General features: G+C 39.5%; 1 protein-coding gene across 1 annotated transcript in view; it reads left to right on the top strand.

Moving 5' to 3' along the window:
- The window catches only part of CA11 (carbonic anhydrase 11 (inactive)), a 768,903-nt gene that overhangs the window by 680,346 nt on the left and 75,924 nt on the right, over positions 1–12,633 (top strand). The window lies entirely within an intron of this gene.

Here is a 12,633-nt window from a genome sequence, read left to right as displayed (position 1 = left end):
CACCTTAATTCATGGCAATGGAGAAAAATCAGGATATTTGTTCAAATGCTCCTTCTATCCTTTTCCCCAATCTGCACATATATGATTAAACACCTCCTACCTTGGGCTGAAAGGATGTTGAAAATCAGGAAGAAAGTTCAGTACCCAGACAGGAGAAAGAGATGGAAGGCCACATTTCTTTATGTGGTCACTGAACTCCTATGTGACTTGCAATATCCATTTAATGTACAATATGTCAATATGTTGTATTTTATTCTATATGGCACATGGACAGACCATCACCATTTGTTCTTTACTGTGGAAATGAAACTTGTTGAAAACAATCATTGTAAACAATTTAATGTAAGTCAACTTAAAGGTTGATTTGTGGTTTAAATGTTTGGTCAAATGAAATCAGGTTCCTGCAAACCAGCATTAAAGGCCATCCATGCAATGCATTAACTTATTAATCATTTATTTGCTAATGACTGTGAATTTTCAGACAGAGACTTTCTATGTTAGGGAACTGACAAGGTAGTTATCCCTTCAATAATTTAAGTGGCATTTCTTTTCCTGTCATACACAATGTGTGCTAGTTGTGGCAGTAGCCAATATGACAAGCAGCTTACTCGCAATACATTATTAATCTAGGACAGTGATGTAATGTTCTTCTTGCAGGACTGTAGTGAAATCCCAACTTTACTGTAGCATGAAATTTAAGCCTGGGCCCATTCAAGAAAAGTCTGCTGTGCATAGTTTCAGGCTTTTCCAGAATGGAAACCCAAATGAACAGGAATTAAAATTATACTATGAGTCACAAATGCCATTGAGAGATAGATGTTTTCATAATGGGCCTTTGAAAATGTGCTTGTTGAGATATATGTCCATTCTTCCTTGCAGCTCTCTATTTCTGCATGTGCCTCTGGTCCCAAGGATGAATTGCAAAACATATCCTTACTCGTTAATATTGATGAGAATGGGCTCTTGAAAAGCCTTGACACCAGACTCCGAGCTTAACTGGTTAAACAGAACACAGCAAAGAGAATTGGCCAGGTCCCCTCATAGCCACTGTTCAGATACATCTTGTGTGCTACAAAATTGCCTATGACACATTTGGTGCACATGTTTCATATAGGTGTTGCGGGCATCCCTGAAATATACAGTCAATAACAGTGCAAAATGAGAGGCATCATGATTACAACACTATATAGAACCTTAAAAGGTGTTCGGTTGTAATACATTAAAACTTAGTTTTACACAACTCAGAACTTCACAAGGCACGTACTGCCCTAATAATTGTATATAAACTCATCATAATCCCATATCATGTATACATTTGATCCTTTACCCTACAGTACAATCACTTGGAGGTACATGCCATGTCGTCTATACCCTTACCTGTTCATGACAGCACAGCACTAGAGTGTCTGAATGTTACGATTGGCAGATCACCCAAAGCTGAGACAGAATTTTTAAGAACTTCAAATGTTAATGTTTCCTGAGGATTATCTATTCTAGAGAGCAAATCTAGGCAAGCCAGTTCACAGTCCTTTCCAAATATAGTTGTTCGATTCTAAAATAGGCTTCAGTTAAAGTGGCATAGTCCCACACTGTTCAAGTAATCTATTGCATTTATACCCATATAATTGGGTATGGAATATGTGGGATATGCTTCATTTGCTATACAGCATTAGGATATTAAAAGTGACTCAGGAGTTCCTTTACATGGTCATGGAACTCCAGTGTGGCTTGCAATACCCTTATAATGTACAGCATATTGTATTTTATTACTACATGGTCACACTGTGAGAGTGGATTAGTAGTTGAAGTGGATGGTAGTCCACGACAAGTAATGCTATTGTAAGATCCAGTAACTTAAAACTCAGTTCAACCCCTGGTGGCTATGGCACAGAGTAGACAGGCTTAACTTAGAAATATGTAAAACTTTTAGATGTACCGAAACTGATAAAAAGTCAAAAACACAACACAATAAAAATCCAACTCCAATTTATAAAAATAGAGTACAATTTAATGAGCAGAATGGCACCAAAATAACACAAATCCAATAGGGGAGACCGGACATATGAATTGCTAAAGTTTTAAATAAAAATAGTGCCAAAAAACGCTTTGCAACAACCACGATTATCTGGTTGTGCTTGACCAGACCGGTCGGATACATGAACCTGTTGCATCCCAGTCAGAAGTTTTACCTTCTGACCGAGCCTCTAAAATGAAAGTCAAAAATCCTCAGCGGGGCAAGGCAGTAGGCTGTGTTTGAGATGGGTTCTACAAGGCCAGATAGCAGTCAGGCACAGTCCTGGTGAAGCCACTGACTTTTGGAAGGAAAGCTCAGAGAGGGAGAAATTCAATTTGGCACCTAAGGAAGGTCCCTCGCGGGCCGGATACTTTTGGCACGTTTGCCCAATGAACATTTTTACTTTCTGATTTAGTCTTTTTTTGAGTTTGGATTACTCCAGCAGTACAAAACTGAATGCTGTATCCTAGTAGGGCTCCACGATCCTGGATACCTTCTCAGTGCTGCCAACTGAATTTTTTTTTTCTGCTGTGGAAAAGCTCTGAGTGTGAGCAACCTGCATCTTTGGTGCAATGGTAATGCACATTCGTTGATTGACTTTGAAAGTTGGTCCCCATCTTCTGAAGGTCTTTGAAACAAAAAAGTCTCAAATATTTCAGCATGTTAGGAGGCGTATACTTTGGTACAACAAAGGGCCCTGGAACTTCAGGAACAGCACTTGGCAGTCAAGGGTCACCACAGCAGAAGCTACCAGCAGGGTCCAGTGCAGGCCCAGTTGGAACTAGTCAGCTTGGATCTTCAGGAAAAGGGCATCTGGCACCTTTTAACGCCCCTGTAGCTTAAGAGGAGGTTAGCCTACTGGCCCTTGTAGTCCACTTCTTTGTCATGGGTGCAAATAGGAGCAGGCCCAGCCTTTCAGATCTCCTCACAGGTCCCAACAGCAGGTGCAATTCTTTTTTCTTCTTCCACAGGTCCAATGGTGTTCTGAAGAGGGTGCCCAGGGGTGCCAAATGTATACCTGCCACTAGTCTGTGGGTGGATGAGGGTGAAGTCCCCAAAGGGAAATAGTTGCCAGGGGTAACTTTACACACTTTTATTTTCAGTTCCTGTGTGTCCTATAGCAAACATCTTCCAGTGCCCTCTCTCCCTAAGTCCAACATGGCTGAACCTTTCTTCCCCCGTGCAGAGATCCTGTGCCCACCTAGAAGTGTAGTCATGGAAATGAGCAACCCATTCTCTGTGATTACTCAAAACCAGTTCTTGGAGCAGCACTTCTCCCAATGGGATTGGTGCTTGGCTGACTAGAGGGACAAAGGAGAAGGCAGGTCCAGGTGTTAGCTGCATCTGCCTGTATCAAGGTAGGACTCTTTGACGTTAATTAAGTTCCTGGGCACTTTCCAGATGGTCATCCTGTCAGAGAGACAAAGCAAATCCCCACACCCAAGGCTTTTGTTTCAGTTCTGGAAGAACCCTCACACCTCATCAAAGGGGCTGTTCAGCTCTTGAGTGACAGTTGGAGGCTCATGCAAATCGGCATCTAGAGGCTTTTGGCAGGTAAGCAGGTTAACAGTGACTTTATTAAATTACCTTCTGTAAAATATGTAGTACAAATCTGGCTTACCAGTGAATTGGCCTTTTAATAAATATTTTTTAAAAGTCCAAGAATAAACTTTCTAGCTGTTTCCAGGTGGAGTTAACTTTATTAATTTTAGTATTGTATCCCAGTGCTTTCCTTTGGAACATCTAAACTTGCTACATTGAAAATAGCATTTAGGGTCTTGTCACTGTAAGAACAATTGAAATTAAACTGTTACATGGTGTACTTTTAAATACCATGCACCCTCCTATATGGGCATTAATATTTAAAAGGAGGGGGTTAGATCTGTCAAAAGGAGACCATTTTCGCAGGTCAAACTTGTAGTTTCAAAACTATAAACAGGCTACAGTGGTAGGCCTTACATCATGCTGGTGGTGGCACAATGTGTCCTTCAGACCACTAGTGACAATAAACTTACACTTTGTAGCTGATACTAGACACTTATAGGTAAGCTAAAGATGCCAATCAGAAGTAGCCAATTTCAACATGTTTTAGGGGTCAGAGCGCATGCACTGGGGACTGGTTAGCAGAGCACAGAGTTAAAACAGAAAACAGCTGCATTAATCCCCCCCAAAATGGGATGGTCATTTAAAAAGAGCCCTTTCCTATATAGACTATCATCCTTGCCCAAAAAATTAAATCATTGGTCATTTGCGCCTTCATATGGATAAATGGCTTGCAAGTACCTAAATGCAATCTCTGTAGTGCGAAAATAAATTGACCGGTAAACAGCTAGTAATGTTTTGCAAATATATGCTATTTTATCTCATGTCACTTTCAGAAAGTGCCTGTTGTTCCTAATGTGTGGTAACATGCACAGTGATTTCTGCTTTTTTGTAATGAACTATTGCCTTACAAACATAAGCATGCTGCCATAAATGGTTGATTTCTGATTATGACTTTTCATTTAATAAAATCCACTGCCTTACCTTGAGGGTACAAAAAATCAATAGGGCAGTGGAGGCACTTTCCCGCTATGCAGCAAAGCTAGGGCAGAAGCCAGTTAGGGATTTGCTGGCGTTGTACAGAGCGAAACATTATTCAATTGCCAGCTTTGTGGCTGGGGTATGGGTGTACCTCAATTGTTCTAATCTTCAAATAATTGAGAATCATTTTCTTAGAAGACTCCTTATGGCACCCCAAGAGACCTCGACCTCTTTCTGCCCTTCTGAGGCAGGTTTGAATTACCTGGAAGATTTCATTCGCTTCGTTCCCCTCCTTTTATGGGTTAAAATTTGGTCCACCCCCAAATTAGATTTTTCTCAGAAGATTTTATCTGATTGTTTGTCCCTGTGTAACTTCCAGAAAATTCCATGGATACGTTATGTCAAATGAGCTCTTGGTGACCTGGGCCTTATTGGCTTTTTTAATAATCCAGCCAGCACTCCACCTGCAGCCAAAGCCTGAATTAAGGCTGTTTCTATGAAAAGGGTGTCAACTAGACATCAGGGTTCAACCTCCTGACAATTCAGCTTGAATACCAGCTCCACTCATTACCCCCTACCGACAGGGACACAATTGTATTTATCTCATATTTTAAAGTCTCAGTGTAGGTTTTATCTAATGACATTTCGTTAGGGCACCGTCCACTTTCTAGTGGCTTTTCCTATTCAAGGAGCGCGGCCGAAAGATCTTCCTCCATGCCATGGGACAATATCAATCAGGGGAATTGTAAGGGTCTCAAGGCGCTGGGGGGGTGGCGGCAGGGTCAGCTTCGTTCAGCGAAGGAGCCAGGGCTTGAACGTCTTCCTGAATAGGTCAAATATTCTACAGTGTACCTTCAATTCTTTTGCACACTTTATTATCTCATAAGAAGAATTTTTATACTCCCCTTGTTGAGATCTCACAGGCCCATTTCATTTCAGAATGGTTTTAGACTTCATTATTCACTGCAATCATATAAAATTTGTTATGCCGCTCTTAGTTTCAAAAGAGGGGTCTTTCCATTAGGAAATGTCATGGCTAATTGATATTCAAAGTTCTATAGACTGATTATTCAATGTATTTTTGTAATTGCTATTTGTTAATATGCACAACACACTTTCCTCCTTTTGATTGAGTTCAGCATATCAAGAAAGCTTTTCTGAGCTCTTAGATTGTATCTATTTGATCGTGACGACAATGTTGTACTGTATCTATTTATCTGTCTGCTTTTATGATTAAAAAAATCGAATACAGCTTTTATGACTGACTGACTGAAATTTCGTAGCTCGCACTGCATTGCATTTTGCGATGCAAGGCGCACTACGAAATTCGTTTTATTAATTAAATTGTTTACTTACCTGCATTTATCCATATGCCGGTTTTTAGCAACCTCCACCCTGCCCCTCCCCCTCCCCACCCTCCTGCCCCACCGTAACTCCCTCCACGAGCCGTCGCTGTGCACGTGCCTTTGAGGTATATATATCTTCAAAGGCACATGCATAGATGTGGAGTTAAGAATCTAAGGCCCACATGCATCAAGCATTTTTGGAGTCGCAAACGGTGCGATTCCTTAAAATCGGCCGTTTGCGATTCCAAAAATGCTTTTTGAGATGCATCATTCTTTTTTAGAAATCGCAACTTTTTTGCGATTTCTAAAATTGCGATAGCATTTCAGAAATCGCAATTTTGCGATTTCTAAAATGCTATGCATCATTTGATTTCAAATTGCGAAATTTGAAATTGCAAGTGCAAATTACCACGAAGTTGAACCTCGTGGTAATTTGCGAAATTGTTTAAAAAAGCACAAACATGCATTTTTTAAACTGTAAAGTTACAGACACACATGTCCTTAGGATATGTGTGTATGTAACTTATACTCAAAAGTACATTTCATGGGTGAAGGGGGGGTCATTTGGACCCCCCTCTCCACCCTTGAAATGCATTGCTGAAATGCAATTTCAAATTGCGAATTCGCAATTCCCATTCATTCCTATGGGCATTTTAGCCCTTAGGAATGAATGGGAATGGCGAATTCGCACTTTGCTAATCGTATAATATTTGAGAATCGGTAAAAATTGCGATTTTTACCGATTCTCAAATATTTTGCAAAAATGTTCATGCATCCCATTTTGCATTTCCTAATTTGCGATTCCCTAAAAATCGCAAATTAGGAAGTGCAAAATGAAACAATGATGCATGTGGGCCTAAATCTGTATTTACCTGTATATACCTACCTCAGTGATAATTTGGTAGTAAATATTTAGACTGTGATATTCTTGCAGGACAATATTAACATCCATGGCATTGTGACATGCAACCTGCACATGTCCATAAAACCACTCACTGACTCGGAGGTCACAAGAAATTGCTTGATTGTTTTCATAAACGTTTCATGTGTGGTATTTTTAGAGAACTTTGGGTAACGGATTTCGCGTCATTTGGGAGAACGTTGGAAGATTAACGATAATATTTCGATAATATTGTAAGCACTTGTTTGGAAGCATAAACTACAACTTCCAGTTTTATTCACTTTTACTAATATGAAAAATGTACCATTTTACAAAGTGGTATTTTATGGGTTTTGCTTTTTTTTAGTTCATTGCCTTGCGCTTTTTGTTGGATAGGAGATTGTATTGTTTATTTAATGCATCTGCTATTTGAGGAGGAAATTACTTACCTTTAGGCAAGGTGTGAAGTTTATTACTTTTTGAGTTACATACAAACATTTTCCGGCATCAGCGCTTCCTTTGCCAGTCGCAATTTTCTGAGGGCTGCACCCATGTTCTTGGGAGTTTCATGTGTATATTGCTAGTTTAGTAGTAATTGGTACTTGTAAAGCACAATATTGCTCATTGGTTTGGCTTTATGGTGCTGAGACCTATGAAAAGAGTTTGCAGCGTTGCTGCAGTTGTTGAGTTGCATGTGCTGCTGTGTCTTCCTGCGCATGTTGTCCACTCTCAGACTACAAGTCCTACTCTTTGTATCCGAGTCTCACTTTTCATGCCCCATTGCTCCTGCTGCAGGGTCTGTGCCCCAATGTCTTTAAGCGTGGTAGCCAGGTTCACCAATGTTAGCAGTGTGGCATAGGCCACAAGCTGAACCTAGAAATCATGGGCACTCGTCCTCCAAATGTAGGCTGGGCTGATTTGCAACCTTAGTTAACCTCATTTTCACAGCTGAGGTACAAACTTTCCAAATATGCCATAAATACATGTAAATATTTTGGCTTACCTGTGTTATTTTCAAGGCTACTGTGTGTGTTCCATTTTATGAGTCTTCCATTGTTAGTCAGTGTTCCTCTGTCAGTCCCATTGTTCCAATATCAGTGTATGAATGACAATGCGGCAGAGTCAGTATCTCTGTGCTACAGTGGCATAGTTACTGTCTCATGGGCCCTGAAACATGGTAGGAAATGGGCCCCTTGCCTGCTGTTAGAACTGTAGAGTATAGCAATAATCAGGGCTCATTGGGGCCCTCTGGCTGCACCAATAGAAGCTACGTCCCTGCTGTGCAGCTTTAGTGCTGTGTGTCAGTGCCCCAGTGTCACTACCCCATTGTTGGACTCAAGGCCGTCTTTAGTACTGATAGCGCCCGGTGAGGCAATCTTCCCCACCCCCATATGACCTTCGTCTGAGATTCCCTCACTACCACTCTGGTAAAAGTGTGCCTCTTCTCTCCATAGTCCCTTTCTCAAATACATTTAATTTCTTTTAATGCACTTGTAAAGGGTGACTTTATAATCCACTCATCTATCCACATAAAATACAGATCTGTTCTTTGCAGCAGGCATATGAACCCTCTGCGCTACTGTATGGTGAGTCAAAACTGCCACTAGAAAAAACTCAGATCACAAACTCTAACAGTAACATTAATCACAAGTGTTATCATGGTATTTTTATTGCTGCCTGATATCTGGACGCACAAGGAACTCTTCAGCAGGTGCATCTAAATAGAACTTTATTGCTAAACACAGCACGACCCCTGAGATCAGTGCCCCCCCCCCCACCTCACCCCCCTTGAGGTCAATGCCCAGTATGGCTTCACTGGTCACACACCAATTTTTTTTAAAGTTTGAATTTCTAGATATCAAGAAAAAGAATAGCAATGTAATATCCATAATAAATCTCAGTTAACAGAGAGGTTATAAAAAGAAAAGTTAGAATCAATGATTACAATAAACATGCTGCATGGAGAAGTGAAAGGAAGGGAGAAAAAAGGGGGGTACGGAGAGAAACAATATGATATGTCAATACCAAAATTTAAGAAAAAACTAAATGTGAAGTCAAACAATGTAAGCACATTAAGACTTAGGAAAGAGATATTACATTATAAATATCCAAGCATCAAATTTTAAGAAAAAGACAACATGGTGTTTTAAAGGTAGTTTCCGGACTTCGACTGATGTATTTACAACGTTACCAGTAGAAATAGTTAAGGAAGCAGACCAGGATAAATACGTAGTGAGTGGAAGCCATGAAAGATCTCTTTTAATTGCCAAAGAGATAGGGGTAACAAAATTGGTGTCAAGTCTGTGATGAAAACACACAGCTTTCCACCAAGCTTTAAACGTGACTTTATCTGCTTGCTTCCAGTCTGAGGTTATTAAATGTAAGGCTACAGCTAATAATAAATCTAACAACTTGAAGTTTGAAAGAGATTGAGACCATTGAGGTGACAATGAACCTTAGAAAATGTTGAGTAAGGAAAAAGAAACATTAACTCTAAAAATCTTTGTGGTTTGAAACCAATCTGAGTGCCAAAATTGAGAGACAGTAGGTCAAGCAAATAGCATGTGTTTTAAGTCAGCAGTTGAGCAGGAACAATACCATCAGGTAGATGGAGTGTTAGGTGAGAAGGAGACTAATGTTGCAGGGGATAATAATAAACGTTGATAAGCAAAATAAAGGTTTGAGTGGTATTAGCAGCTCTGGACTTCTTGTGAATCATATGCCACAATTTGTCCCAGACAGAGGTCGGCCATCATTGTGTTAAATCTTTCTCCCAAGCCAATTCAGTCTTCGATTGAGTCTGTCCGAAGGTAGTAATAAATATTTATAAAGCGAAGATGCAGAAGGGGAAGTATCTAATAAGGGGAAAAGTTGAGAGCAGGCTATAGGAAGAATGGGGGTTATTGGGAGCATGAGGAGATATTGATCAAGAGAGAGAAGTAAAAGATTATATTGTGATTTGAAAGAGTTAGGGAGTGAATATTTAGTCCTAAGGTCAGTAAAGAATAGAGGAACATTATTAGACAAGCATTGGGAAATTCAAACTAGACCCCTGGATCTCCAGGATGACCAATGAATACGATTGTTGATACGTAGTAATGTATTATGCCAAATGGGTTGAGAGAGAGAAGTGGGAGAGGGATAAGAAGATAGCAGAAGAGGAGTTAAAAGTTTACGAGTGTAAGAAACAAATGAAGGACGGAAGGAGGAGATATTATTAGTGAAGGCGAGGGCTTCCTGAAAGGTAAAAGGGGAGATGAGAAATTTTTCTATAGATATCCATACTGTAGGATGTGTAGAGAGGCTAGAGGAAAGCTAGTGGGAGGGTTGTTTAGGTAAAAAGCATAATGATATGATTTGCAGTCAGGAAATTTTAGAGAGGACAAGGCTATTCGGGGAGTTTTTTTTTCCAAAGTACCTTTACTAAAAGAGAATCAATTTTCTGAAAATAGTATCCGGTAATTTGCAAAGGGATCATAGAAAGAACGTATACAATGAGAGGGGTTAGCATCATCTTAATCAAATCCAATCGTCTCGCCAAGAGAGAAAGAGAGGGTGCCAACGTGTAATAGTGTTGTTTAATGTTGTAAGAATGTGATCAAAATTTAATTTTAAAGTTGCCGAGATAGTCAAGGGGAGCCACAGGCCTAAATATTGTAACTTGGAAGGATGCCAAGAGAATCAAGTATGAATAAACAAATGTTTAAGAAATAAGAGGTAGGACTTCACATTTATCCGTACTAAGGCAGTAACCTGAGTGACAAAAAATGTCATCCTGATGAAGAAAAGGAGGAAGAGAAGTAGCCGAGTGGAACAATATAAGAGGAAATCGTCCGCGTAAACAGACATTTTGCCTTGGTTTGAGCCTAGTTGGAAACCAGAAAGCTCGGCAGCTTGTCTAATTTTAGCGAGAAAGGGTTCTAATGCCACTATAAACATTAAAGGTGATAAGGGACATCCTTGTCGTACCCCTATAGAGAGAGAAAAATAATCCTGGATTTTGACGTTAACAACAATAGAAGCTCTAGGGCCTGAAAATAGTAAGGAGATTAAGGAAATCAATTTGGGAGGAAAGCCTATCCATTTTGAAGCATGAAACATAAAATCCCATCCTATCCTGTCAAATGCTTTCTCAGCATCTAAATCTATAGCGGCAATAGTGTAATCTAGGGAGGAAGCCTTACTAAGGATGTTAAAGAAGACTCTAGAATTATCAAAGGATAGGTGGCCCTTTACGAAGCCAGATTGTTCAGGTCCAATAGGTTCATGTAGGATAGGGTCAATACGAAGTGCCAGAATTTTAGCAAAGATCTTATAATCAGTATTGACTAGTGAAATTGAACTGTAGTTTTTACAAAGGGAAGGATTTTTGTCTTTTGGAATTAAACATATCATGGCGTCTTCAAAAGTGCCTTGAGAGAAGCGGTTTGTAATAAAGGAGTTAAATAGACTTAGAAGATGTGGCAAAAGAAGTTTAGCAAAATATTCATAGAACTTCACAGTAAACCCATCGAGTCTAGGAGCCTTACCACGTCGTAAAGCGGATGTAGCATGGGCAATGACCGCTGTGGTAATGTCAATGTCTAATGAAGCAATATCAACATTTTGAGAAGAAGGAGAAGGAACGGAATGAAAATAAGAGGATGAATCTGATTGAGTTGGAGATGTCTCTCAGGCGTGTATAGCTTTTTATAAAAAGAAAAAATTCATTTAGAATTTAGTCGTCTTTAAAAAGGGAAGTTCCAGTAGAGCTCTGCAAAGATTCTACTTTATTTTGACCACCATAATAACGAGCACTGCTTTTTAAAAGATAGAAGGAAGCAGCCTCCATGGATAGTCAATTAAAGGAGAACTTAGCATCAATAAGATCTTTTAAGGAAGATTCAGTGTTGGAGTGATAATAAGCACATTCTAGATGTTTAATCCTAGTGAGCAATTGAGTAGTTTGAGATTCAAAAGATTTTTTCTTGTGTGAGATGAAATTCATGATGAAACCTCTAGCTGCTGCCTTGAAAGAATTCCGAATCATTATAGGAGAGAAGTTTGGGGTTGTATTAATGGCAAAAAATTCAGAAGCAAAGATACTGAATTGGCTTGAGAATTTTGGGTCTCCAAGTAATGAGTTATTGAAGCGCCATCTACCAGCATGTGGGACATAAGGTATCAAATTAAAGTCAACAAAAACCAGGACAGGATCAGATAATAAAATGGAACCTATCTCATACTGAATGACATGCTGGGCTAAGGACTTACTTAAAAAGAGGTAATCAAAAGGGGATTGTGATTGGTGTGGGGGTGAAAAATAGCTGTATTCTCGAAGATCTGGATGAGATAGCCTTCAGATATCGACTAGGGATTTGCGACGTATGGCGGAGGTAAATTGGGAATGCATTTTAGTGTTGACAAATTTGACAGGAGAGTGTCTATCTAATATGGGGTTATGAATTTGATTGCAGTCACCACCAAAAATAACATAGTCTTCATTAAGCCAAAGTAATTTATCAGAGACCTGTGTCCAACAAACGTTGTCAACTGAGACAGGGCCGTATTTATTAAAAATAACTAGCAGAATATTATCTATAAGCAATTTAACAATAACCCAACGGCCATCAGAATCTATTTCTTGATGAACAACTGAACATGAAGTTTTTTTATGAAAGAGAATCACAACGCCATTTTTCTTATCTAATGCCGGAGAAGGAAAAACATTGCTAACCCAACATTTCTATAACTTAGAGGCTTCGTTTTCAGATAAATGTGATTCTTGGAGTAGTGCAATGTCAGTTTTCAACTTGGCTAAATGTGTTAGCACCCATTGTCTATAATGGGATTACTTAATCCTTTAACATTCCATGTTGTAACTCTGAATG

This window comes from Lissotriton vulgaris, chromosome 7, assembly GCF_964263255.1.
Source record: "Lissotriton vulgaris chromosome 7, aLisVul1.2, whole genome shotgun sequence".
Taxonomy (NCBI): domain Eukaryota; kingdom Metazoa; phylum Chordata; class Amphibia; order Caudata; family Salamandridae; genus Lissotriton; species Lissotriton vulgaris.
The sequence above is the reverse complement of the archived record's forward strand: the minus strand, read 5'-3'. Positions and strand labels throughout refer to the sequence as shown.